Raw genomic sequence first — 27,146 nt, 5'->3', positions numbered from 1 at the left:
AGTCCATTATACGTGGCAGGCAGGGAGCATGGTGGTGTGCAGGCAGACAGGGTGCTGCTACATCTTGATCAAAAAGCAACAGGATGTGAACTGAGTATCATACTGAGCAAAGCTGGAGCAAAAGAGACCTCAGAACCTATCTCCAGAGTGACACACTTCCTCCAGCAAGGCCACATTTACTTCAGCAAAGCCACAATGCCTAAAAGTGCCACTCCCTTTGGGGGCAATTTTCTTTCAAGCCACCACATTCCACTCCCTGCCTCCTCCCCCAAAAGCTTGTAGTCATATCATCATGCAAAAGTGCACACAGTCCAACTTCAAAAGTTCCCATAGTCTATGACAGTCTCAAACTTGTTTCAAAGTCTCTTCTGAGACTCTTGGGAATCTCTTAACTGTAATCCCCCTGTAAAACCAAAATCAAAAAGATCACCTACTTCCAACATATAATGTCACAGGATATTTGCCATTCCCAAACATAGGGAAGGGAGCACAGTGAGGAAATACTGTGCCAAATCAAGATCAAAAACCAGCTGGGCAAACTCCAAACTGCATCTCCATGTCTAATGTCAAAATGTTCTTCAGATCTCCAACTCCTTTCAGATTTGTGGACTGCAACACATTTCTCCTGGGCTGCTTCCATTCCTTGTTAGCAGGTATCCCAGGACTCTGGCATCTCTAACATCTTGGGGTATCCATGGCAATCCAGGCTTTAACTTCACAGCATTACAAAATGGCCTCTCTAGGCCTCCATTGTGGGACACCCTTGACACATTCCTGACCCCAGCCACATTCCTTAGGTGCTGAGGCAAATTCCATAACCCATTTCTTCTATTTTTAACTCTAAAGCCAGAACCATGGGGTGACGCTGCTTGCAAGCATGGCCCCCTTGTCCAGCTACATCTTCACCAGCCTCCTGGTTTTGATTGTTACCTTCACTGCCTACACTTGGCTGTCCTGGAACTTGCTCTGTAGACCAGGCCAGCCTCTGGGATTAAAGACATGCACCATCACACCTGGATCTAAACTTTTCTTTAATTCCTTTTCCCCAAGTTGGAAATTTAGCTTGGTGTGATCTTGCCCCGAGGACACCACTCCTTTTATTCCATTTCATAATTCGTTTATTTCCCTGAACACAGAATTTAGCTCTGTTCCACTTTCTGGTGTCCCTTTTCTCCTCAAATATTTTTCCGTGCTCAGCTTGCTCCTTTTCATTATATATCTGCATTAGCATTAACACTAGTAACCACACGACAGGGTGTGATAGATTCATATCGCGCGCACACACACACACACACACACACACACTAGAGAGAAGGGAGAGAGATGTGTATGTCCACATACACTTGTATGCACTGTATATTATTTTAGGTAAACATGATCTTTGAGGCTTAATCAAACAACCTTGGTGTTATTTTCCATTCCTCCCGCCTTCTCCTTCTGCACTGAGCCCGTCTCTTCTCCTCTAATGAAGCCCCCATCACATTTTTCCACTTTTCCCTTCCCTTGTATTCTGGTATTCTCAAGCCCCCACTTTCCATGGTCCCTTTACGCGGTCCTAGTTTCTCTAGTTGTTCCTTGTTGAGGATTTGGAAGTAGGAACTTCACATGAGAGAGAACATGTGATGTTTGTTAGTCTGGTTCTAGATTATCACACTCAGTATACTCTTTTCTAGGCCTATCCATTTACCTGCAGATTTTGTGGTTTTTCTTTACAGCTGAATAGTATTTTACTGTGCATATGCCCTACATTTTAATTGTCTAGTCATCTGTTTCTGAAGGGCACTTAGGTTGTTTCCATTTTACAGGTGTTGTGAATAGGGTGGCAGTGTCTGATTCTGAGCAAGTTTGCGTGGAGTTGGGCATGTGCCAAGGCATGGTATAGCTGGGTCAGGTGGTGGATGTGTTTTTAGTATGAGGATTTCCCATACTGATTTCCAGAGCAACTGCATAAGTTCATGTCCCTACCGTGAGAGTTTTCTTTTCCCCACAACCACACTGACATTTAATTTTAGTTGTTTTTCTTGATTTTAGCCACTCTGACTGGGGTGAAATGAACTATGAGAGTTTTTTTATTTGCATTTCCCTAATAGCTAATGATGATAAACACTTTTATGTATTTCTTAGTTTTTTAAAAACTTTTTATTGAGAACTCTTTGATTATACCCCAAGCCTATTTTTTAATTGTGTCATTTGTTTCCTTGACTCTTGTTTTTTGTATATGATGGATAGTAATCCTCTGTCATAGATATAACTGGCAAAGATTCTCTCCCATTTTATAGGTTTCTTCTTTATTTTACTGTTTTCTTAGTTACATGGAAGTATTTTAGTTTTATGAGGTCCTACTTAACAATTATAATCTTAATTCATAGGTAAAGGGGTTCACATTCCGAAAGTCCTCTCCTACACCGTCTTGTAGGTTACGGCCTATATTTTCTTCTAGCAGTTTTAATTTGGGGGGCTTCAAATTGAGGTCTTTGATCCCTTTGGAGCTAACTTTTGTGCTGGATGGTAGCGTCATATCAAGAGTCGTGTTTCTGCATGATGACGTCAGCAACATTTGTTGAAGATGCTTTCTTTTCTCTAATGTATGTGTGTTCGTCAAACATCATTGATCTAACCCATTTCTAATATCCCTGTAACACCACGAGGTGTCTTACCAGGGAAGATCTTAACCTGCATCTGTGTGTGGTAGGAGAATCATGGCGACTCCTGACTCGGCTTCTTTCTCCCAGCATTCTGTTCTGTTTACTCCGCCTGCATAATTTTATGTCCTATTAAAGGGCCAAGGCAGTCTCTTTATTTAACCAAGGAAATTAACACAAAACAGAAGACTCTCCCCCATCAGTCAGCTTTCAAAGTGTTTTTCTTTGTTCTGTATACTTAGTGTTTTGACTGTGATATGCCATGAGGAGTTTCTTTTCTGGTTTCGTCTAGTTGGGGTTTTGTATGCTTCTTGTATATGATTGTCTTAAAGATCTGATCTGTGTCATTTACTTGGTATTCTTGTCCCTCATCTGTGCCTATAATTCAAAGGTTTAACCTTTTAATAGTGTCCCACGTTTCCTGCATGGTCCTTTGCTGTGCTTCCTTAAATTTGTCGTTTCTTTGCTTATTTGATCTAGATTCTCTACTTTATCTTCAAGGCTTAATATTCTATCCTCTGCTTTATTCATTTTTCTTGTCTTTCCCCTGAGCTTTCTAATTGAAATATTTTTTTCAATTCTATCTTCAGTTCGACTTGTGTTTCTTTCAATGTTTCTAACTCTGTTGGATTCAGTTTTGAAATAACTGCTGAATTGTCTTTGTTATTTCATTCGGGTGTGTACTCGTATTTTACTCAGGTAAACCATTACTCAGGTATCTATTGTTAGCCTCTTGGTGTTCAATGAAGTGTTTGTTCACATCTTCTTTAAATTCCTTGTCTTCTTTCATAAAGTTTATGGTTCTTCTTTTAAATCCTGTGCCCTGGGGTTCCTCTAGGCAGTTCTCATTGGGCAAGTGGTTTGGTGGGAGACGTGTGATCTTGGTCATTCAGGTTGGCTTTGGTTTTGTGATCTGACCTGGACTTGTGAAGCTCTTTCTTTGGTTGTATGGCTGATAAGACAATCTGCACGGCTTCTATTGGGTCAATGCAGAAGATGCCTGACCTAAGATAGGCCAGGTAAAGATGGTCTATAAGCTATTTAATTGGGCCAGAAAAATATGACTCCCAAACCACAAGTCTTGAGCTCAGCCTATGGGTGCAGAAAGCCACAGTTGTGGGGGAGCGGGGGAGAGATCAGAGAAGAAAGGTGTACCTTACCAGTCAAACCAGCCATGCAAGGTGGGGATGGCAGCAGGCAGGGTGAAAGAGTGAGAAAGAGAATAAACAGCTTCCAGGCACAGGTGGTTCCTGAACAAACCCGGTTCTTGGGCTGAAGATGAAGTTAGGCTGTGGGTGTGGGACAACCATAGGCCAGGGCAGAGGGAAAAGGAAAGGGAAGAGGTGACTTACCTGCAAAGGTTACTCATGAACAAAATGGGTAATGTCTCTTAATCTGCTATGTATTTTGTAAACATTCCCCAAGGGTGTGACTCCTACTCTCTGTCTTCATAGTATTTTCCATGAGAGCCAGTTTGGGTCCTTCCCATCTGCCTGCCTTTCCTGCCATACCAAGAAATAATTGTCCAAATCAATATTATAAAGATTTTCTATGGGTTTCTTCCTGAGAAGTTTATTATTATGGTTATTATCATCATCATTATTATTTTATGCTTTGCATATAGGTATGCTTTTAAGTAAGGCCCTAATTCATATTTTACATATTGATACCTAGTTTTCCCTATAGCCAGAAAACACACAAACAAGCAACCAAACAGAAAAACCTCTCTTTCCATTGCCCTTACACTTTCATCAGAGATCACAGACCATTTAAGTAACAGTTGACTTCTAAGTCTGCTGCTTTCTCAGTGATCCATAAGTTTGTCTTTATCCCAAACCATGCTGTTTCATCTGCTGGAGACTTCTAATATTCAGAAATTCGGTGTGAGAACTCCACTTTTGTTCTTCTTCAAGACTATTTTCTATTAAGCTTCATTTCCTTTCACTTAATCTCTATTTTATTCTTCTGGTTTTTATTTAAGAACTCCAGAAATGAATTGCCTACAAAAACGATTTATAGAGAATTACTCAAAGGGTGCCTCTAATGAGAAAAAAAGAGAGAAATTATATAAATTATTCATGCTCAATTAGCGAAAGTTCTGAATATTCTCTACTCTCTCTTTTCCAGAGTTCTCAGGGGGCTAACTGGGCTCTCATACCTCCCCTGTGGCAGCAATGGGCCATTTCCAGCAGGGACGGTGCCATGTCGACCCAAATGCCTGAATGCCACTCACCTCCAAAGAGCAAGGAGTCTGAAAAGTAAGTCTAATGCTGGGGTCCTGGTGGCAGGGCGAGAGGGCTACCAACATCTCCAAAGCCCTCAGAGTTCTAGGAACAGAGCCCCAGGAATGGGGTCAAACCCCATGTAGTGTGCTAACCTCCCACAGGAACACAGCGAATGAGGGGTCAGAAGTACCTTTGACACCGCACTGGAGTTGAGTGTAGGATGGCTTTACTCTTGAGAGGAACGTGACAGTGGTGACTGACAAGTAGCCTGCTGCACCCTCGTGCAAACTAGCATTGCCACTTTTGCAGCTGAGGTTCATTTTGTGTCTCCAGAGTGATAAAAGCAAAGAAAATAGACCTTGTTGTCTTAACACGCTGTTTTCATTTCATGTTTCCTTTTCTAATGCTCGTCCAGAATGACAGTTTTTGTCCAGCCGAGTGGCTTTCATCTTACAGTTCTTGAAATACACACTTTCATTTGCCTTTTTGCCTTGCTTCTTATCATTAAGAACTTCAAATGTACAGAACAATCTAAGGAATAGGACAGTGATAACTCCTAAAATCTTTAACCAGACTTACTCATGCTTACACAGAGAGTTTATAAACTTTGTATCAGAAACATTTGGAAGCAAGCTGCAGATGACAAGGCACCCTCTGGCATGGGTCTCCTAAGCTCACAGCAGTCTCTACAAAACCAGACCGGCATCCTCACTGTGAAATCTGCAACACTGAAAAACAGTGTTACCCAGTATATTGTCCCGATTCTGATGCCCTCGGTTGTCTGGGAAACAGTCATCATTGCTGTTTCTTCCCTGTCTTCCATGCATTGGAGCTGATTGTATCTTTACCATTCCTTTTCTGCCTTGCTTTTGTTTGCGTCTTTCTTGGTATTGCCCCCATCACCCCTTTCTTTCTTTGCTATTTTTCTTCTTGTTTGTTTGTGTGTTTGATTTGTGGTTTTTTTGTTTGTTCAGTCCAAGAGATTCAGCCCAGGACCAATGTATGGCTGAGTTACTACCATGCCAAGAAACAAGTTTGGTTGTGTATATGTTCTTTTGTTTTGTTTTATAAGGCTGAAATCAAAACCTGGAGCATATGCATGATAGGCACATGCTATGCCATGGACATATGCATGTTAAGCACATGCTTTGCCGTAACACTATACCTCCATTCTCATTATCTTGATACTTTTGAAAACTCTAAGTCACTTACTTTGTAGAATGTCTGTAATCAAATTGGTTGGGTTCTTTCCTTCTCCTTAGATTCAGGTAAGCACCTGGGTTTGCCTTAAGAGCCCATCAGGGTGCACTGCTTTATCTGACCTGTGAAGAGATGGCCATGCCATGTTCGCGTGCCTAAAATGGCTTCTGGTGAAGCTCCCTTTATAAATTGCCTCTTTTATTTCTTATAATCAATAAGTTTGGCAAACACAGAGATGCTGCGGATGTGGATATTGTCTTCTGGGATTAGTTTTCATTAAATAGCATTAGCAAACCTATATGGTTGTACAGGAATTTTTAACTGATCCATTAATCTGGACGTCTTCTCCTGTCTCGTTCCATGTTTATGGGATCACCACACAGGAGAATATGTTTTGATGGTCAGGAGAAGGAATGAAGTGAGACCATAGTGTGTGCCTCATCTCTGACACCCACTAGCCGAAACCCTAGATCAATTTTCGCTACTCAGCCTTCAACATGTCCTTAGACTAAGTGATACTGCCAGTGGTGTGGGGAGGAGTGGTGTTCTGCCTCACTGAGCACTGCCTATGAGCTATTACACAGAACAGGGAAGATGGGCAGAGTGCCAACTAGATGCCACTCTCCAAGCTCCTAGGATCTTCATGGTCACATTCTAAAGTTCTGCATTTAGGATATTCAAGGAGAAACCCAGTCACCACAGCAGGGGAATTTGTCCCTGCAGCGTCCTGCTAAGGTGGAGATGCACCGTTCTGCTTCTTTCCAATCTACTTGGCCACCTCAAGTCCTTCCCCTTCTGTTCCAGCTCTCCCTCATCTACTGCCACTTGGCTTTTCAGTCACCAGTCGTAATGAGATGCTTGTCTGAAGATTGCTAGCTTCCTCTTGTGTGACTCAGTCAGTGGTTTCATGTGTACTTCTTGCCTTGCAACGAACCTTCCTTGAGAATGTTTTGAAAATGTTATCAAGCAAACAGCTGTGGAAGTGCAGGCTGCTGCAGAAGTTATACCACATCTGTATCACCATATTGTGTCTGGGTTTCTGTTGCTACAATGAAACACCGTGACCAAAACCAACATGGGAAGAAGGGGGTGTATTTCCTCTTCCACTTCTAGATAACAGTCCATCACGGAGGGAAGTTATAGCAGGTGAAGCAGAGACCGTGGAGGAGGGCTGCTTATTGGCTTCTTCATCATGTCTTTTCTCAGTCTGTTTTCTTACACCATCCAGGACCACCTTCCCATGGGTGGCACTGCCCTCAGTGAATTGAGTCTTCCCATGCCACTCATTAATCAAGAAAATGCCCCACAAGCTTACCCACAGTCCAATATTGTGGCAAAATGTTCTCAATTGAGACTCCTATTTCCTAAATAACTCTAGCTGGTGTCAAGTTGACATAAAAGTAGCCAGCACAACATGCGTGGTGGTGAGTCTAACAAAGAAGCCTGCCCTGGGAGAATACATTAGTATCTTAGACTTGCTATTTCTGAACCATGTACTTGCCCCACTTTTTCTAAACAACTCATCAAAGCAGTGGAGGGCTGAGGTTCACACGGCATGTTGGTTTGTGGCTGCATCCTGTGCTCTCCTTGTGTGTGCTTTCTGTCTGCTTCTCTGTACACTGAGCTTGGGGGATGACCCTGCAGTTGTTGCCTGTCCTTCTTCCTCCTGAACAGTAACACTGTTCTCCTATGCCAAACCCAAGCTCCCAACTAGGCCTCCTAGCCTTCTGATCACCACCTACAACGTCCTTTCTATCAGCCATTAGTGCATAACTGCTCCACTGCTGATCCCCTGGCCCCTGACTCAGTCCTTGGGGACACAGCTTTGCCTCCTCCATTTCCAAGATGCAGACATAAAACAGTGCACAGATGAGTGGAATGGTCTGTGGTTCTACATAAACACCAAAGAGCTCACTTATGTTTCATCTGAATGGATGTATGGAAAGCAGGATGCCTCTGTTTTCATTCCCAAGTGTATCTAGTGGAATTGCAACCCATATAACAACCTGTGTTTCAGAGAATGACACAGGGATGGAAAACCCCCTCCACAGACTTGCTGGTCACTTGAGGTAGACAGGTCTCTACCTCAGCAGCCCTGAGCTGCTAGCCTTTCCAGCCTCCTGACACCCATAGCATGCTATGCATAGACATGTGTATACATAGCATAGACAGGAAATTAGAATGGAGCTTATTTATGCGAAAGAATTAAGCATGTGTGTGCCCTGCCCTCTGAGAATTGACCACCACTCCAGCATCAACCCCTGCTAAGAACTGTGTATCAAAGACCCAAATGCCTTCCATCCACCCCCATCTCTATGGGCTTGACACCACCACCCTGCAAAGCACACATCCAGCTCATGAACTGTCAGGGACATCCTCAAATTGTAGCACCTCCCCACACAAATACATTGTAACTCATGTTAAAGTTCACCCAGGTCACTGATAGCACACTTATTATGTGTGCGTGTTTGCAGATAACCTATAAAAGGATGCATATGTGTGAGGTTAAATTATTTATAGATTACTGCTAGTACACAGCTGATCAGAATAGCATTATCACAGAAAATAACAGAAAAGGGTTTCTTAATGAAGTGGACAACACAGGAGCTTCTAAAGAGCTGTGTGGTTCTCTTGCCCCTGTCATCAGAACATGCCTAGATGCTGGTGTGCTCCTCATGTGCCTCCCTTCCGTGGATCCAATGGCAAGGTATTGCCAGTCAGGAAAGCACTAGTTATCTGAACTCAGCTTTGATGCCTTTTCTGCATCTGTGGGAAGACACAGCCCACAACAAGAGACCATGAGAAAAAGTAGCAAAAGGCTGGACCATCCCCAAGGTGGGGCTAGAATCTTCAGGAATGGGAGAAACTTACATTCACACAGATTTTGTGTTAGCATGAGTATATAAATGAGCTGACCAAGGTTGTAGGAGTCTGGTAAGCTTTTAAACAATCAACTTCTCAAGGAAAGCCGGTTTCTATTGAAATCATTGTGCAGCCATGTACAAAGGGGCTACTAAACCATGCAGATGCTAAATTCTCAGACAGGATCCTCCAGGGGCACATACCGAATTCTCATTTCACATATTCATTCATAAGGGAACCAACCAGAAGGCAAGTCATCTAAGTCAAGGAGCTTTTTAGTAACTGCGATGTACAGTAAGTTAGAAGAGAAGCCTAGGTGTAGGACACTGTTAAGCCACCTCTACAGAGCACCATAACACATTTGAGGTTGCTTTTTATTAGGCAATAAAAATATAATTATCCATTTTATAGGCAGACCTCTGACTTCTGCATTTTATCATATGTACATCCTTAAATATTTATGATGCTTCTCAAGAGCTTCAGAATAAGTTTATGTTGAGGCAGAATATCAAGATGTTAAGAAATCTCAGCCCCCCCAACTTTTCTAACTGGAAAGTAAATTTTGGGGTAATAATTAGATTAAAAAATAAAGTGGCTGCTAAATGATAAGGACTGGGTAGTGCTATCCCAGTTACCTTTGGATTTATTTGCATGGTGAACTTGACCCAGGGTTTCGGTACAATGGCAAGCGGCAGCTGACAAGGATCTCCATCATACATTCCTACTCCTGATATCCCATCCTCTATCAGGGATGTGCCCACTGCCTTGTCCTTGGTAAACATTACAGAGAAAGTGATGGCTGCCTCAAGAATGATGCCTTGCCCAACATGTGTCAGTCCTCCACAACAGTCCAGCCAAGAAAGAATGGGGGATCTTGGTAAGGGACCCTTTCCTAGCCGAGCCTTCCCCTGAGATCACAGCCCCAATCAACACTGGGTTAACAACCTGGAGACAGAATCCACTCAAACTGTGGGCTGCTCACTGCCCTACAGATAATATGAGGCCACAAACACATTTTATTTAAGTTCCTAAATTTGGAGTCACTTAGTCACAGCAATGGTAGCATGCCTGAAGTGAAGGGTGTGTGCCCCCAGATACGCAGCTCTTGAGTGACCTTTTTCATGGCACTTTCTTTGCTGGAAGAACGTCTGCCTTCCTCTGCTTCCCCCACTCCCATTGTTGGATGTGTTCATCTTTCCTTTATTGATTCTCTTGATTCATGGTCAGATTCAGTTTTTCTTCTCTGTAGCTATGGTGGTGTACTTGGACATTGGTTAGAGAGACCACAGGTAGTAAGGACACTTTTTTTTTTTTTTTGGCTTTCTGAGACAGGGTTTCTCTGTAGCTTTGGAGCCTGTCCTGGAACTAGCTCTTGTAGCCGAGCCTGGCCTGATCTCACAGAGATTCAACTGCCTCTGCCTCCCAAGTGCTGGGATTAAAGGCGTGTGCAACCACTGCCTGACTTTGAGGATAGTGTTAAGTTCAGAAAAGCATGCTCCATTCATGGCCAAGAGGGAAGAATTTCCTTAGTTGGAATCAAGGCTTCAGACCTGCAGAGACTCTTTCCCCCAGAACTGTATGCTACTTGCTTGGTCTTGAGCCGCTGCCAGTGTTGGAGTGAAATTGTTTTTGCCATTCTGTTCTCAGAGTAGTATGTACAAACACATTTTCTGCTTGCGATTGCAGTCCCTTTATCAACCTAAACAGCTGATCTTGGACTTCCTGTTCATCTGTACAGAAGAATTATGAGTTCTTTTGCTGTTCTAGACTATGGAAGTTGCCAGAGCAAATTTGTGAAGGCATGGCACTCCACAGGACTTTGCTGGGTTTCTAAGGTTATTAGTTTAAGGACGTGTTTGCAGATCAATGCCTGGATAATAACATCAGCTGTAACAAGCCAGCCTCTTCCTGATGTTCCTCAATATTAGCCCTGTGCTTGTTGGAGCCATGCTACCACAGAAGACACTGTCCTCATTTCAAATGAGAGACAGTGAGGGCCAGGGGCATGGATCAGTGATAAAGCAATTGCCTAGCTTAAAGAGGCTCTGCGTTCAATCCCTAGCAAGACAGAAAAATTTTTTTTTTTTTTAAAGTGAGGACTCAAGATTAGAAGTCAGTTGTTTTTAGATCCTGTGAAATGCCTGTGTGGATTTAGTATGTGCTTCTATTATGTAAAAGAGTAAAAATATAAATAACTAAATAATAAAGCAGTTAGTGTAGTTTGTTCGTTAGTCTGTAAAGTTGTCAAGGAATGAGAGGAATCACATTGATAGTCTCAAGTCATCGGGATGGTGGCTGCCCATGCCGTTGTTGTTCTCATTTTTGTGTGTTTACTAGTTGGATCTGTTTGGAGAGGCAGTTGCTTGAACACTGAATTTCACTGGCGACTGACATGTGAATTTTCAACGGCAATAGGTCTATTTAAGCTCCAACGTCAGAGTTCTCCTCTGCTTGTAAAATTTCAATTATTTTCTGAAGATAACTGGAAAATTCCCGTGTCTACTCCTGTAGCCATATATGGGCTGTGAATGTTAATGTCCCTTCTCCTGAAACTGCTCTTCAGATGAAGGAAAGGAGTGGGGGGAGCTTAACAGTGTTATTAGGGTGTTTCTCTGTGTCACTCTTTGCGATGGGGCAGCAATGCAGATTGCTTGGTAAGAAATAGACCATTATTGTCACCTTCTGAGTGCAGCCAATGTCCCCTGCACATTTTTTCTGAGAGCTTGTTTCTTCCCTTTACTGTTATTTAATCATACTCTATAATGTCAATATTCTCCAAGTGCCTTAGAGAGATTTTCATATTGACCCCAAGAGCACAGCCTCGCATGGACACCTGCTCTCCCTCTGCTTCCCTGCAGCATCCTCACATGGTTGTTTGGCTTCCAGTTGTCTGGTGGTCATTTGGATTTCTTCTAAGTTGCACATTCAAAGTTTATCAACCCATGTGTCTTTTTCTCCTCACTGGGGAGTGCCAGGCATAGATTCGGAAACCAACCACTTCTTTATTATAGTTTCCAAATTTTTCTTCCATTCTCTTACATTATTTTGTCATTCTCTTACATATTTTGTCATTTAAAATTTGGGGGGTTTGCTGTTACAGGTTTTATTAAGGTTTTTTGGGAGGTGGCTTTTTGCTTTCTTTGTCTTCTGGAGCCTCCCTGCATCGGAAGCCAGACAAGTGCTGAACCTTGCATAGATCCCGTGCTTTAGCATGCCTGTTTCTTACTGTGTTCGCCCAGGGTGGTCACTGCCCCGTATGATTGCCTAGGTATCGCCTTTCTCCCTCCAGTGGCTCCAGCATACCCCGTGGTCCTCCAGAGGGCTCTCTGCACACTAGCAAACGAGAAGTCAGAGAAAAGCTGAGACCTGGGAGGCAGTTAGGAGCCAGACCTGGAAAAGGCCACATCACATTCTGCCAACCTTCCTGGAGTGGCCATATCTATCTGCATTGGGCCTGTGCTGTGCATTCATGAAGAAGAGGCCCAAAGTCCACGTCATGGGGACTACAGTCTACCCTACCTTAAGGTACCAAGTGTGCTCCCCCGCACTCATCCTCTGACACACTTGTAGATTGTTTAACAAATAGGAACAACAGACAAGAAACCATCTTGTTCTTAATGAATCCCTATGGAATTTGTTAAACTGGTCTTCCCCCTCTCCCCCTTAGATGGCCAGCTCACTTTATGGATGGCCAGTTCTCTTGGGATTTCATGCATTTAAGATTCTCTACATCTTTGGTTCTTGCAGTTAATAAAACTCTCATCTCCAAGTGACAGGAGAGTACCCAGCCTGTTTTCACAGAACTGCCAGCACTTGGCCATGACACTAGGGGAACTCTCCAGGGATAGATATCACAGCTGCAGCATGTGGGCTTCCTGGACGTTTTCCTCATAGGTTCATGTATCACTTCTCTTCAAAGAGAGGGTGTTGTGCTTATCCCTTTTGTTAAGAAAGCAAAATGTTTGTCACACAGAGAGAGCCCAGCCGGTTTCATCTGGAATTTTAGTGGTTTGTGGGGAAACTGGCCATCTGAATACTTTTAGATATGAGAAAACTGGTAGATCATAGCAGAATTGCCGTGATCAGTTGCAAACATGACATATTATGGTTGCATATGATACAGCCAGGAACAAAAGCAAGTGTCTGGTCATGAGGGGAAAAAGTGAATAGGTCTAAGGTAGGAAATGAAGCACATAAGCCTGGATCATATGCCAGGTTTTCTCTCCTTACTCAGTCATACACTATATACATGTAAGCACACAGACACATAGGCGCATGTGTGCACGCTCACACACACACACACACACACACACACACACACACCTACCCCCTCCCTCCCCTTTGCCACTGCTTTAATTATCATCCTTCCATGTATAGTATGAACTTAACAGGAAGACAGATTCTTCTCAGACATGTCAAAGCACTGACTGTAACGGAACATTCTCATCTACAACATTCACACTTGAGAACTATGCAGCTGACTTATTTTTAAAACATCACCTGGAAATAATGCTATGTTTGAAGTAACTTAGAGTTTTCTGTTGGGCCACACTCATAACTATCCTCATCGGGATGGAGCCCACAGGCCACAGGTTGGATGTATGGAAACCCTGCCACCACTTTTTTCTTTATCAAAACTATCTTGGCATTTCTTGCTTATCCTCTTATGTTTTATAAACTGGTCGTCAATCAAAAGCTCCTGGTCTGTCTGCATTCAAATGCTAGAAAATGAGCATCGTCCAGACAGTCTCCTGCCCTGTTCCTTGGGAAGGTGTCTTGTTTTCTGAAGAAGAACAAAGTCGAAGTGTCTCTTGCTTTTGCTTGTGCTCCGTTGGTTGATTCACAGACTATTCTGTGATGACTTTTATAAAATAGATCTCTTTATTGTGTTTAAAAATGCTTCACTAACTAAATGGAGAAAAGTATTGATTTGTATATCTTGGTCTTGTTCCAGCTATCCAGTTTTCCCTGTTTCCTAATAGTCATGAATTGCCTTCAATCTTAGCAGACCTACTAATGGTCTCTGTTAGTCCTTCTTAGAGGTTTGGATCTGTGCTCTTCAGTAGACCAAAGAAACTCCCTTCTACCTCTGCTTTGTTTCAAGATGGAGTAAAGCAAACAAAAAGATGATCATATGATTTTTCCTCAACTTTTCTTACATTTTATCAGTATCAGAACTGTTTTTGCCTATTTGGGACATAAGATATAATGAAGAATTTAATAAAAAATTTTAAAGTGTGGTTTTTTTCTAATGTGAGTCTAGAATGAAACCTTTCTGTGATGACTGCAGAATTTACAGAAACTCCCATGTTCTCAGCCCTGACCCCTCCAGTTCAGTAGCCTCCATCACCATGGACCCAAGACAAGATCATCCTGCAGCTCCTGGGTCCTGCAGCTCCTGGGTCCTGCAGCTCCTGGGTCCTGCAGCTCCTGGGTCCTGCAGCTCCTGAGCCCTACAGTGCTTTTCTTTTTCTTTGAATGTCTTTGTCTGCAGCTTGGATAAATTTACCCATCTTTAATTTTCAGCTTTATATGTACACTTATAAGTGAAAACTGTCTTAAATTTTTTCTTCTCACTGTTTCTTCATCTCTAATTGTGACCTCAAAACACTTTACTTTCATATACCAGCTATACATAAGGTTAAACATTTGACCTAATTGACTTGAATGTACCAGTGCTTATATGGAAATGATAATAAAACTCCAAGTGCAGGCTAAAGCCAGTGCCAATGTTCACTGGTACCAGGGTCTGTCCAAGTTTCAGTGCATTGTCTCCTCTTGCTTCACATTTCATAGTCCCAAGATACAAAGTGGACTTGTGGATATCATTTTAAGCTCCTCACTTAAAATGAAGGGACAGGAGGAAACAACATGGGAGCGGGCTATACTGTTCCAGCCTGTCACCTTCTGCCTGGTAAGCTGATGCTTTCCTCACAGGCCAGACTGGGTGACATCACTTTACCTCAAGTGGGGCATATTGCCAGTATGACTTCACTCAGGTTGGAGATCTCAGGCCCGGGGCCTGAATGTGTTGCTGGCTTTAACCACTCCTGATACCTGCCAGAGCTAAGAGGACTGTTTGTCTTCTCTGGAAGGCAGAGTCTCCCCCCAGTTCCTGCTGAGTCATGATTCTATCTGCAGTAGGCTGAAGGGTGGAGAGAGTGGGCAAGTTCCAGCCCCTGAACAAGTACCTTCCCCCTGCTCTGCTGCCATGCATGCATGGTTCACTCTGTGCCCAAGTTCTGTAGCTTTGATTCTTCCCCTAAAGCACATATGTCAGAAACACTCAGAGCCCTTAGAATAGAGCCAAGGCTATCTGCCTTGCTAGGACAGATGGTTGGCTCTGCCCATCTCCCACAACCCCCATGGCTGTAAGCCCCTGAGCCTGCAAGAGTTTCTGTACTCTTGACTTCTGTTCAAACATTCTAAATCTCCTCAAATGTTCCTTTTAGGTCAGGCAGGGTTCTCCATGATAGAGCACATTCCTGATATTCATAGGGTTGTAGGTATGATGTCCCATATGACAAAAATTAAACAATAAAATCAGAGTTGGGGCTGGGAAGTGACTTGGTGGTAGAATGTTCTTTGCCTAGTCTGTACAAAACAGTGACTTTCTTCTCTGGGACCCCAAAAAAGGCACACTCACAAAAATCTTATTTTAATTGTAATGGATATACTTGTAAATAATAGCATTATGTTTAATCCAGTCTAAGTTGAATCGTGGTTATTTCCATTTCTACCCATCAGAATGGAGTAAGCACTTGAGTTTAGGATTTCTAGTCCCTTCTGTTCAGTTGTTCAGCATATTCGTTTAGCACTTGGTGTGTTCTACTCACCCTTCCTTTAAAGATGCTCACACCGCCAGAGGAGGAGGCTGGGAGGATGGAACAGCAGCAGCTGCATGACAGTGAGAGGCTGGGAAAGAAGCCAGACCCACTAGGCTGTTTCCCTTTAGCTCAATACAAAGCTGAACGAAATGGCTGGGTGGATCCACAGTAGAGGTATCAACCTGTTTGGTGAGTTGCTTGGCTCTAATAAAGGCCTTTGTGGAGGTCACAAAGACACATATTTCATACCTGTGTAACAGCTGGATTTTTGAGCCTGGAAAATGAGAGCATATATCCTCCACAGCAAGGGAGCTGCACACACTCCAGGGCTAGCAGCCTCAAAGGTAGCTGCAACACTCGGCCACAGGTTTTCAAAGATGAGAGAGCATATCTGATAGCAGCCTACCCTAGAAGATGGTTTAAGGGAGCTCCAAGGTCAAGGGTCTTACAAGTCAGGGCAAGTGTCTTCATGCTCTGTAGCCTTACTGAGTTCACTTCCAGGTCCAATTGTTCTATCAGAATTAGTGATTATTATTCCTTGTGTGTTTTTTCTCTTTTGATGTGTTGGTAGGGGGTGTTTGTGTGAGTTCAAAGCACAATGTGGCTATATATATGTCTGCACACCATATGCATGCCTGATGCCACGGGAGGCCAGAAGAGGCCATTAGTTCCCCAGAACTGGGGTTGCAGATGGTTGTAAGCTGGCTTGTGGGTACTGGGAATTGAACCTGCGTCCTCTGGAAGAATCACCAGTGCTCTTAATCACTGAGTCATTGTCACAGACCCTCTCCATATAGGTTCCACTCAGAAAAATCATTAGCCTTGTTTATAAACACAATACTCAGTTGACACACATAATAGGGATAGGGAAGACATATTTCACAAATGCCGTGGCATAAATCTAATATATATATTATATATATATAATTTATCCTATAGTAATGGAGCCACTCAAAATAATAAGATTAACCTAAAATGTACTCTTTATAAGTGCTAATTTCAGTTGTATTAAAGCTTCACATACTTTTAAACCATGGAGCTAGAGAAGGAAGCTTTGGTGAGATCCTCTCTATTCTGTCATTGGTTATGATTTTTTAGACCTAAATCCATACACATTGAGGGACAAAATAGGCAGCCACATAGAAGATATTTTAATACACAGAGAAAAAATGAATGGAAGGCACAAGAGTTTCCATTTACTTCCCACACCCTCATTAGCATCCTTGTCAGGTGGTGAGTGCACACGAACACATTATAATGACAGGGTTGTGAACTTTTCGGGTCTGAACAAATGGATAACATGCTTTTACCATTACAGCATCAAAGGGAATGGTTCCACACCCAAAATCCTCTCTGCTTGGCTCAGTTCCTTCCCCTCTTCTCAATTTAAAGTTCTTAATTACAAGGAAAAGGAGACAACAAGAAAAGGAGATGTAGCAAAACATGAAAAAAAAGTCAGTGCATATCAAAGAAGAAAGGAATTTAATGAGCTAACAGTGAAGCATTAAATAATACCTCCATGATATTTAAGAGGAGGAAAAATGCATTAGGGAATCATATGGGTCATAGAAGATGAAGTGACCCTTGTTTGGGTTACATAAAAACAATATTCATTTTCACATATAGTAAATGATATTTAAATTGAGACTACAAGGTTGGTGGTGGCTCGTGCCTTTAATCCCGGCAGTTGGGAGTCAACGGCAGCTGGATCTGTGTGAATTTGAGGCCAGCCTGGTCTACAGCGCGAGTTTTAGGACAGCCAAGGCTACACAGAGGAAATCCTATCTCAAAAAACAAAAATAAACTAATAAATAAATTGAGACTACAGGGAGAGAGTTTCATGCCTATGAGATTTCCAAAACTCCGGGACATTATTGTGTTCTGCAGGTAAGTGTGGTGGCTTGGATGAGAAATACTCCCCCATAGACTCAGGAATCTTAACGTTTGGTCCCCAGTTTGAAGAGGTTCAGGAAGTGCGACTTTGTTAGAGGAAATATGGTCGTGAGCTTTGAGAGTTAATAGCCTCGCCCTACTTCCAGTTCTTTCTGTTTCATACTTGCAGTTGAGATGTGGTCTCTCAGCTTCCTGCTCCAGCTGCCACGTCCTGACACTGACTCCCCTCCAGTGATGAGCTCATCACTCTGCAGCTGCTAAGCCCAAATCAGCTCTTCCTTTTATGAGTTGCCTTGGTCATGGTGTTTTACTAGAGCCATAGAAAAGTAACTATACAGAAGTTAGTACTACGAAGTGAGTGGCTGCTTAAAGAACCGGAACACACTAGTTTTTTTAAGAAAGTTGCAAGAATTTGGACCTTTGAAATAAAAAAGTGGTGGCATACTGTCAGCAGAGTTCAAAGGGACACTCTGGTGGGAACCAGGACACCTTTAGTGCTGAAAACAAGGCAGGCTGTGGCCAAGGACTGCCAGAGGAGAAGAACATCAACACTGGGGCTAGAGGTCATCCCTGTGATATTTGGGCAGAAAAATCTAGTTATGTTCTGCCTGTGTCCTGAGAACTTGCCTGAGGTTAAATTAAAGACTAATGGGCTCATTTCTTTGTCAGAGGGAAATTCAGGATAACACAATTATTGATTCCATCGAATGTTAAGAATCACACTTATGCAAGTCTACCTTGAAAAAGAGCCAGTGGATAGAAAGAAATACAAAATTACAGTTTGGGGAGGGGAAAAAACATTTCCTGATGCTTAGTGTTACAGCTGGGATATGCTGGAAGAGAGGCTGTAATTGTTAAAGAAGAGGCCTGCCCTGCACTTGAACAAAGGGAAGGGTACTCTTAGGGCAAGACTCCGCCAAGAATAAGTTCTCTGCTCCTAGAAAGCAACTGAATGAAGTAAACTGCTGCTGTTGTGACTCAGGGAGTCCAGGGCCCATCACAAGCTGGCAGCTGAACTTGGCAGTGATGTCTATTTGATGTTGGTTTTAGAAGTTTGAAGAATGCAAGAGTGAAAGCTATAGATTCTTTCTTCATTGTTTCTGGGAGGTGCCAGGGCTAGGCAGCATGTGACAGGTGTCCATGTGGGAAGGTCCTGGGAGGTCAGGAGATTATGAAAAACCATTTCATAAAGCTGTGAAACCGAAGCCTGGATTTCAGTGGAGACTGGTGAAACATCCGCCATGAGCCCTGTGTGCAGGTGTGCAGGGAGTGGCACAAGCCCAGGATAGAGATGTGTGTTGCAGGCAGAGAAGCTGGAGGGGCAGAGCCATCTAAGCACTTTGATAGCAGAGGAGGAGATACAGGATATTCCCTGCTGGGTTTTGGTTTTGCTTTGGTTCGGTATATCTTCATTATTGTCCCCACTTTCCTCCCATTTGGAATAAGAATATATATTGTGCACAATTGTATATTGGAAGTATGCAATTTGCTTTTTTATTTTATAGGGAAGTATAGCCAAGAAAAAACCTTGAGTCTTAAAAGAGACTTTACACTCAGACTTTTGAACGGTGCAAAGCCTGTGAAAGACTAATTTAACTTCTGAAGTTGGACTGAATGCATTTTGTACTGTGGTATGGGCCTGTTGGGGCCAGGAGTGGAGTGTGGTGGTTGGGAATAAGAAGTATTCTCTCCACAGGCTTGGGCATTTGAACAGTTGGTCTTTGGTTGATGGTGCTGTTCGGGAAGTTTAGCAGACATGGCATTGCTGGAGGAAGTAGGTTACTGACGTGGAATTTGAGAGTTTCTTGGCCTCTACCCACATCCAGTTCTCCTCTCTGCTTCTTGTACTTGAGCTATGAATCCCAGCCTTCTGCTCCTGTTGCCACGCCTTCCACTTCCTGCCATGCTCCCCACCATAACAGACTCCTAACACTCTAAAACTCTGAGCCCAAATGAACTCTTCCTTCTGTGAAGTTGCCTTGTTGTTTTATCACAGTGACAGAAAACTCTGTCTGACTTTGTACATGGGTGTTGAAGTTTTAAGTTTGCATCCTCATGACAGCTCATGAAAAGCTCTTACCAGCGGAGCCCTGTGGTGGTGAAGTTCTCCTATGGATACTGTAGAATACATTGAATAATTGTGTAATGTTCTGTCGCCCCTGATGTTCAGAACTAGGACTAGAGGTACACATAGGAAGATCATATGTAAAAAAAAAAAAATAGATGAAGTGCAAACATCGAAAGGGCTGGAGAGATCAGTTAAGTTGTTCCTGCAGAGGATCTAGGTCCAGTTCTCAATGCTCACAACCATCTGTAACTCCCATTCCAGGGGATCCAGTGCCCTCTTCTGACCTCTGTGGGCACTACATGCATATGGTATATTAATGTATGCTGGCAAAACACTTATACACATAAAATGAAATGAATCTTTAAAGAAAACATAAAATATTCCATTTGACATAACATAAAATATTCAAGCATATTTTATCTTAAAACAAATATATTTCATAGCTATGAAAAAAACCCTATAGACAGCGACTACGCCAGTGTCCGTGGGTGCACCAGGCTCTTTACCTGGACTCTCAGAATCTGTTTTCACTAGGCATATGTATGTGCTATGAAAATAAACAGTAAACCTTCCCATTGGATGTGTCAAAATGTTGGTTTCCAGATCTGGGACCAAGATGGACAAAAGAACCTGTAACATCCTGTCACCTCCTATCAGCCACACTAGAATCAAAGCTCAGAAACCCATAGCCGACCCGAAGAGGCTTCACTGGCCAAAAGGAGGGACAATCTGAGCATCCGTAAAAATGATAACTGCATTTATCGGGTAAATTTAAATGTATCGAATATATTCACATCATGTACAAAAATTAGGCTTTTTCTGTGTCTAATGCTGGTGGGGATCGAACCTAAGACCTAACATATGCTGAGCAAGTCCTCAGCCACTCAAAATGATACAAAAGAAAAGGATGAGGAGGGTGTAGGAGGGGGGATGATAAGGAAGAGAGGATAGGGAGGCAGAGAAAAAACAAACAAGTTGGTGAAGGAAGCTAGCAAGATCAGTCCACCGATGAACTGACGTGAAAACAGCACAGCATCTACCTTGGGTTTCCTGCTTGGTGTCCATCGCATAGGGTGGACCAGTAGATAGCGGAAGTTTCTCTTTAGGAATTCTATTCAGCAAAGAGACTAGGGAGATGGCTCAGTCAGTAAAGCATCTGTTGCACCACACAGCCATGAAGACCTGAGTCTGGATCGTTAGCATCCAGGTGACAGTATAAGTGTGGCAGTGTGCCTCTGTAACCCCAGCACTGACGGAGGTAGGGCAGGGGCAGAGCCCTAAAGTTGGTGGCAGCCAGTATGGTTGAGTCATTGGACTCAAGGTTCACAGAGATACTATCAAAAAATAAGGCCAAGAGCCATCCAGGCAGGACGATACCCGCAGGCTACCCAGGCCTCAGCATAAATGCACACATACCATCGAGCAGACACATGAAGAAGGAATGGCAGAATCACAGGCTCTGTGTACAAGCATGAACCTGAGGAACAGATTCCAGGTTAGGCAATGACGGCTCCCAAGTTAGGGTCCCTCCCAGGAGTTCAGGCCACTAATAGGAAGAGACAACACATACCCAAATTGAGTGTGTGTCTGACAGAGTCTTTGTAAGCAGGTGTTAACTGATAGGAAGGGAAAAGTTCACAGGACACATTAAGAACGATCAGAAAAACTCAGAGAGTGAGAAAACTCTAGGAAATACGATCAAGTTTTTTAAAAACTGAAAGAGAAAAAGATGGTACAAAATGTACAGGTTAAAATAAGTCAAACCAATTACAACCTGCCACTCACTCTTGAACCCTGGTTCAAACAAGTGGGAAAATAGTTATAACACTTGAAATCACTGGGAATTTGCCCACTCTGAATAGTTTTATTTATTAGTCTCTTAGTGTTCAAGTGGACGCCTCACCCCAACCCCTAGCATCCATATATCCAAAGAGTCTGGAATGTTCCAGTGGAAGCTCCATCCCAGCCCCCTCCGCATCTCTCTCTAAACCCTGCTGCATCTGCATCTCAGAAAACCCGCCAAATGATGACTCCTCCCCTAGAGATGCTCAAGACCATTCCCGCATGGTGTTTAAACTGCCCCACAGAAAACAGACACGTGGTTTACTGGTCATTGTGTTCTATCTCCTCTCTGGGGGACTGGAAAGCTATCTGGAAGCATGATATCCATTAAAGATGGACTTTTTCTAATTCAGTTTGATTTGGTCTGATTTGGATTATTGCATCGGGCAGAGAGGCTTATCGGGGTACAGAAACTTTTCTTTGATCCAGTCTATTCGGTGTTCTGTATGCTTCTTGAACCTTCATAGGTATATCTTTCTTTAGGTTGGGAAAGTTTTCTTCCATAATTTTATTATAAAAAAAAATCCCCTCGCCATATAATAAACAGAAACTTTTCAATTAGCATACAACATAGTATTTCCATGCCACTTTTTTTCATTGATTCTCCTCTCCTTCCCAGCCCCCACCCCCACCCTCCCGTCTGCTATTCCCTCCTCCCAGTAGCCCCAATTGCACATATATTACTCTTTTCAACCTCTCTCACTTAAGACCTCTTTCTACCCTCTCCTGGTCCCATTTATACCTTATAACACATACACGTACACATACACGTACACACACACACACACACACACACACACACACACATCTCAGATCTGTATATGAGAGAATGCATGTGATATTTGTCTTTCTGAGTCTGAATTACTTTGACGAGTATAATGATCTCCAGTTGCACAGATTTTCTTACAAATGTCATGATTTTATTTTCCTTAAGGCTACTTGAAATCCCACTGTGTGTAGGCATCACATTTTCTTCATCTATCCATATGTTAGTAGAGATCTAGGCTGGTTTCTCTTCCTAGTTCTAATGAGCAGCGAAGTAATAAATACGAATAGGCAAGGATCTGTGATAGGACCTAAGGCCTGGAGGCATGTTCCCAGGAATGGTACTGCTGGATCACATGGCAGTATCAGTTGTAAGGATTTGAGAAGCCTCAACAAATATTTCCATAGTTTCTGTACCACTTTACAGTCCCAGCAGAGGCTAAGGACTCCTCTTCCCCTAACTCCTCTCCAGCGTTTGTCTTGAGATTATCCCCCATGTAATTGTAGACTTTTGGGGAGGGCCTGGCTGTGCCTTTCTCGTGTGTCTTTCCTATGTTTTCCTCTGGCGGCTTCAGCATTTCACCTCTTTGATCTGTTTTTAATTTGGTTTTGTGCAAGTGAGAGATAGGGATCTAGTTTAATCCTGTACATGAGTACATAATTTCCCCAGCACATTTGTTAAAGATTCTCTTTTTCTAGTGTATATTTTTGATGCTTTTGTCCAAAAGTAGGTAGCTATAACTATGTAGATTTATTTCTGGACCTTCTATTCTCTTGTACCATTTTGTGCCAGACCAAGGCTATCTTTGTGACTGTTGTCCTGTAACATAATTTACTGTCAGGTATTATGATACCCCTAATGCATTTTCTAATTAGGATTTCTTTGATTTTAAGGGGCCTTCTATATTTTCATATGAATTTTATTATTTTTTAGCTCTTTGAAGAATGTTGTGGAAATTTTGATGGAACTGGATTGATACGTGTACCATTTTTTATAATATTGCCATTTTTGTGGAAAACATAATTATATTGAAATTATTTAAATTTGGAAATAGAAAAAATGTTAAAAGAGGAAAAAGAAATAAAAATACAAAGAATATAAGCAAATTTTTACTTCCTGAACTTCTCACACCCTCACTGTTCACTAGTTTCTAAGATGAGAAAGTATTCAGCCACCACAATAATATTACTTATAGGGATGTGACATCAGCTTTGCAAGGAAGCCCCCAAGTCCCATGGTAGCAAATCCTATTGCTGTGACCACAGGACTTTTTTGGGATTCTTTTCTACCAGGTCTGGTGCATCTCTTAACCAGTCAGATTGTGTCCTTTACAAGCTGCAGATGTTGCTCAACAACTGCATTTCCTGAACCATGAGTATTTGCAGGACGACGTTTGAGAAGCAGTGTTGCCATTTTACTACATGGGCTTTGCTAATCCATGAGCGTGGAAAGTCTTTACATTGTCTAGTATATCATTCAATTTATTTTTTAAAGTCTCAAAGTTTTCATTGTGGAGGTTGTTCACCTTCTTGGTAGATTCCTTGGAATTGTTTGAAACTCTTGTGAAGCAGATATTTTTCCTAATTTCTATCTTGACAAATTTTTTGTTGCTGATTAGAAAATATACCTATATTTTATGTAGGCTTTATATCTAGCTACTTTACAGAATTACTTATCTGATAAGAGCTTTATGGCATTTCTAGGACCCCTTAGCGTGGTGTCATGTTATATGAGAAAATAGTCCCGTGGTGTCTTCCTTCTTAGTCCTTACCCATGCTGTTTCTTTCTCTTGTCTCATACCTGAACTGAATAAGAATGGAGAGTAGATACCTTTGTCTCAACCCAGCCTTCAGAAGTGCTCTGTTTTCCCTCTTCTAGTAAATGTTGGCCAGAGGGCTGTCACGTGTAGCCTCAACGTATTGTGTTGATATGTGTTCTTTCTATATCTTGTTTCCTAAGGATATTTATCATGAGGGCATGTTAAACGCTGAGAAATACTTCTGTATGTAATTTCTGGGTCTTTTTATGTAATGTCTTACATTCGTTGATTTGCCTATGTTGAACACTTTCTCTTTCCTAGGATGAAGCCAATTTGATCATTGTATATAATCTTCCTAATGGCTTTTTAATTAAGTTTGCAAGTAGTTATTGAGAGTCTCTGAGTCTATGTTAGTTAATCAGCTGAATTGGTCTACAGTTTTCTCTTCCTGCTGTGTTTTCCTCTGGGTTTGGTATAGGGTAACACCAGCTCTGTAGACCGAGTTTGATAGTGTTCCTTTTTTATTTAACTTTTATTCTTCTTCCCCTACCTTCCTTTTCCCCCAGATCCCTCGTCAGTTTTCCTTCAGAAAAAAAAAAAAAAAAAGGCAGGCCTCCCAAGTAATATCCACCAACATGCCCTAATAAGATACAGTAAGATTGGGTACTAACACTCATATCAAGGTTGGATAATGAACCCATTAGGAGAAAAGGGGTCCCATAAGCAGGCAAAAGAGTCAAAGACACCCCCCACTTTCATTGTTGGTAGTCCTACAAGAACACCCAGTTACACAACCATAAGGTATAAGAAGAGGACCTCACTAAGACCCATACAGGGTCTCTGTTTGTCGCTTCAGTTTCTGTGAGCCCCTACGAGTCCTGCTTAGTCAATTCTGTGGGTCATGTTCTTGTGATGTCTTTGACTCCTCTAATACGTATAATCCTTCCTCCCTGTCTTTTGTGGAGTTCCCCAAACTCTGCCTAATGTTTAGTTGCTTCCATCAGTTGCTGGATGATGTCCCTCTGGTGCTAATTGGGCTAGGCACTGATCTGTGAGCATAGCAGAATATCATTTGGAATAATTTCATTTACTTTGTTTTTGCCAGTTGTGTTTGATACTATACTGGGTCTCTGGGCAGTCCTGCTTCTGGTTCCTGATTATCCAGACAATGTCAGGTGTGGGCTCCCTCTCGTGGCATGGGCCTCAAGTTGGACTGGTCATGGGTTGGCCACTTCCATAAGTTCTCCACCATTTTCCCAGTCCATCTTATAGACAGGACAGAGTGTAGGTCGGCAGTTTTGTGGCTGAGTTGATGCCCCAGTTCCACTGCTAAGAACCTTGCCTGGTTGTAGAAAATGGCCAGTTCAGGCTTGATCCAGTCTTAATGGTTTATATGTGTTAAAGAATGTGTCCATTTCTTCTAGATTTTCCATCTTCTTGGAATATATTTTCAAAGTATTCTCTAATAGATTCTGGGTTTCATCAGAGCAACAACTCCCTTTTTGGCATTGATTTTATTACTTTGTGTTTTCTTTCTCTTTCTTTTGGTTAGTGTACCTAAGATTTGCCAATCATACTTACAGCCTTCTAAATAACTCTTTAGTGAATTCTGTGAGTTGTTCTTTTAAGCTATGTTTAATGATTTCTGCCTTAATCTTTATTTCTTGATATCTACTGCTTTGAGTTTGGCTTCTCTTACTTTTCTAGGCCCTTGAGTAACATCATTAGGTCATTTATTTGAGATCTTTCTGATTTTGTTAATGTGATCATTTATGGCTACAAAACTTACTCTTAGAATTCTTTGAGCTATATCCAGGTGTTCCGGTAAGTTATGATGTCATTTTCCCACCCTCTAAATATTAACTACCCTGAAGAATTATTGTTAATTTCTAAGTGGCATGATAGTATTGTGGTTATATTTCAGAGTCTTATAGAGAATAATTATCTACATGTAGACAAAATAATGTTACAAGAGTTTTTTTCCAAAATGATGTGGAAAGGGAAATTGTTAAAAGTATGGAAGAAATAATATTAGCTATAAATTGATTATTGTCATGACTGAGTGGCTAATTGATATTTATCATATATTCTTTTATTATTGATTTTTATTGAGCTCTACATTTTTCTCTGTTCCCCTCCCTGCCTCTTTCCTCCCCTTTCAACCCTCCCCCAAAGTCCCCATGCTCCCAATTTAGATCTTGTCTTTTTCTACTTCCCATGCAGATTAGATCTATGTAAGTCTCTCTTAGTGTCCTCATTGTTGTCTAAGTTCTCTGGGATTGTGATTTGTAGGCTGGTTTTCTTTGCTTTATGTTTAAAAAACACCTATGAGTCTTTAGTCATCAGAGAAATGCAAACCAAAGCAACTCTGAGATTCCATCTTATACCTGTAAGAATGGCCAAAATCAAAAACACTGATGACAGTTTATGCTGGAGAGGTTGTGGGGAAAAGGTAAAACTTCTGCATTGCTGGTGGCAATGCAAGCTGATACAACCCCTTTGGATGTCAGTATGGTGATTTCGTAGAAAATTAGGAAACAACCTTCCTCAAGACACAGTAATACCACTTTTGGGTATATATCCAAAGGATGCTCAATCGTGCCACAAGAACATGTGCTCAGCTATGTTCATAGCAGCTTTGTTTGTCATAGCCAGAACCTGGAAACAATCTAAATGCCCCTCGACTGAAGAATGGATAAGGAAAATGTGGTGTATTTACACAATGGAGTACTACACAGCAGAAAAAAATAATGACATCTTGAATTTTGCAGGAAAATGGATGGAGCTAGAAAACATTATCTTGAGTGAGGGAGCCCAGACACAGAAAGACAATTATAATATTTTGTCTATTTTTATACATACTTAATTTTTCATTGAAAAATACCTTACTCACATTTAGTATGTGTTTGTGTGTGTGTGCATATATTTATGTGGGCATATATGCTCTATGAGATATATGTGGGGAGGTCAGAGGAGTAGGGGTCAGAGGAATAGTGTGTGTAGGGGGAGGGGAGTCAATTCCCTCCTTATACCATGTGATTCCCAGGGACCAAACTCAAGTT

At 42.0% G+C, this 27,146-nt stretch overlaps 1 protein-coding gene across 3 annotated transcripts in view; it reads left to right on the top strand.

Annotated features, from left to right (window-relative positions):
• Positions 1–27,146, top strand: part of Otud7a (OTU deubiquitinase 7A) — a 250,797-nt gene that overhangs the window by 131,766 nt on the left and 91,885 nt on the right. For 2 of the 3 annotated variants that reach the window (XM_041667538.1, XM_041667368.1), the window contains exon 2: positions 4,770–4,900. The exons of the other annotated variant lie outside the window; for it this stretch is intronic. The gene's annotated coding sequence lies outside the window, so the exon portion shown is untranslated. The remainder of the gene's footprint in view (positions 1–4,769; positions 4,901–27,146) is intronic. 3 annotated transcript variants of the gene reach the window in all.

Source organism: Microtus oregoni, unplaced genomic scaffold (genome assembly GCF_018167655.1).
Source record: "Microtus oregoni isolate MIOR12 unplaced genomic scaffold, Mior012 000000F_ref0000247, whole genome shotgun sequence".
Classification (NCBI taxonomy): Eukaryota; Metazoa; Chordata; class Mammalia; order Rodentia; family Cricetidae; genus Microtus; species Microtus oregoni.
This window is presented reverse-complemented; position numbering and strand designations above follow the sequence as displayed.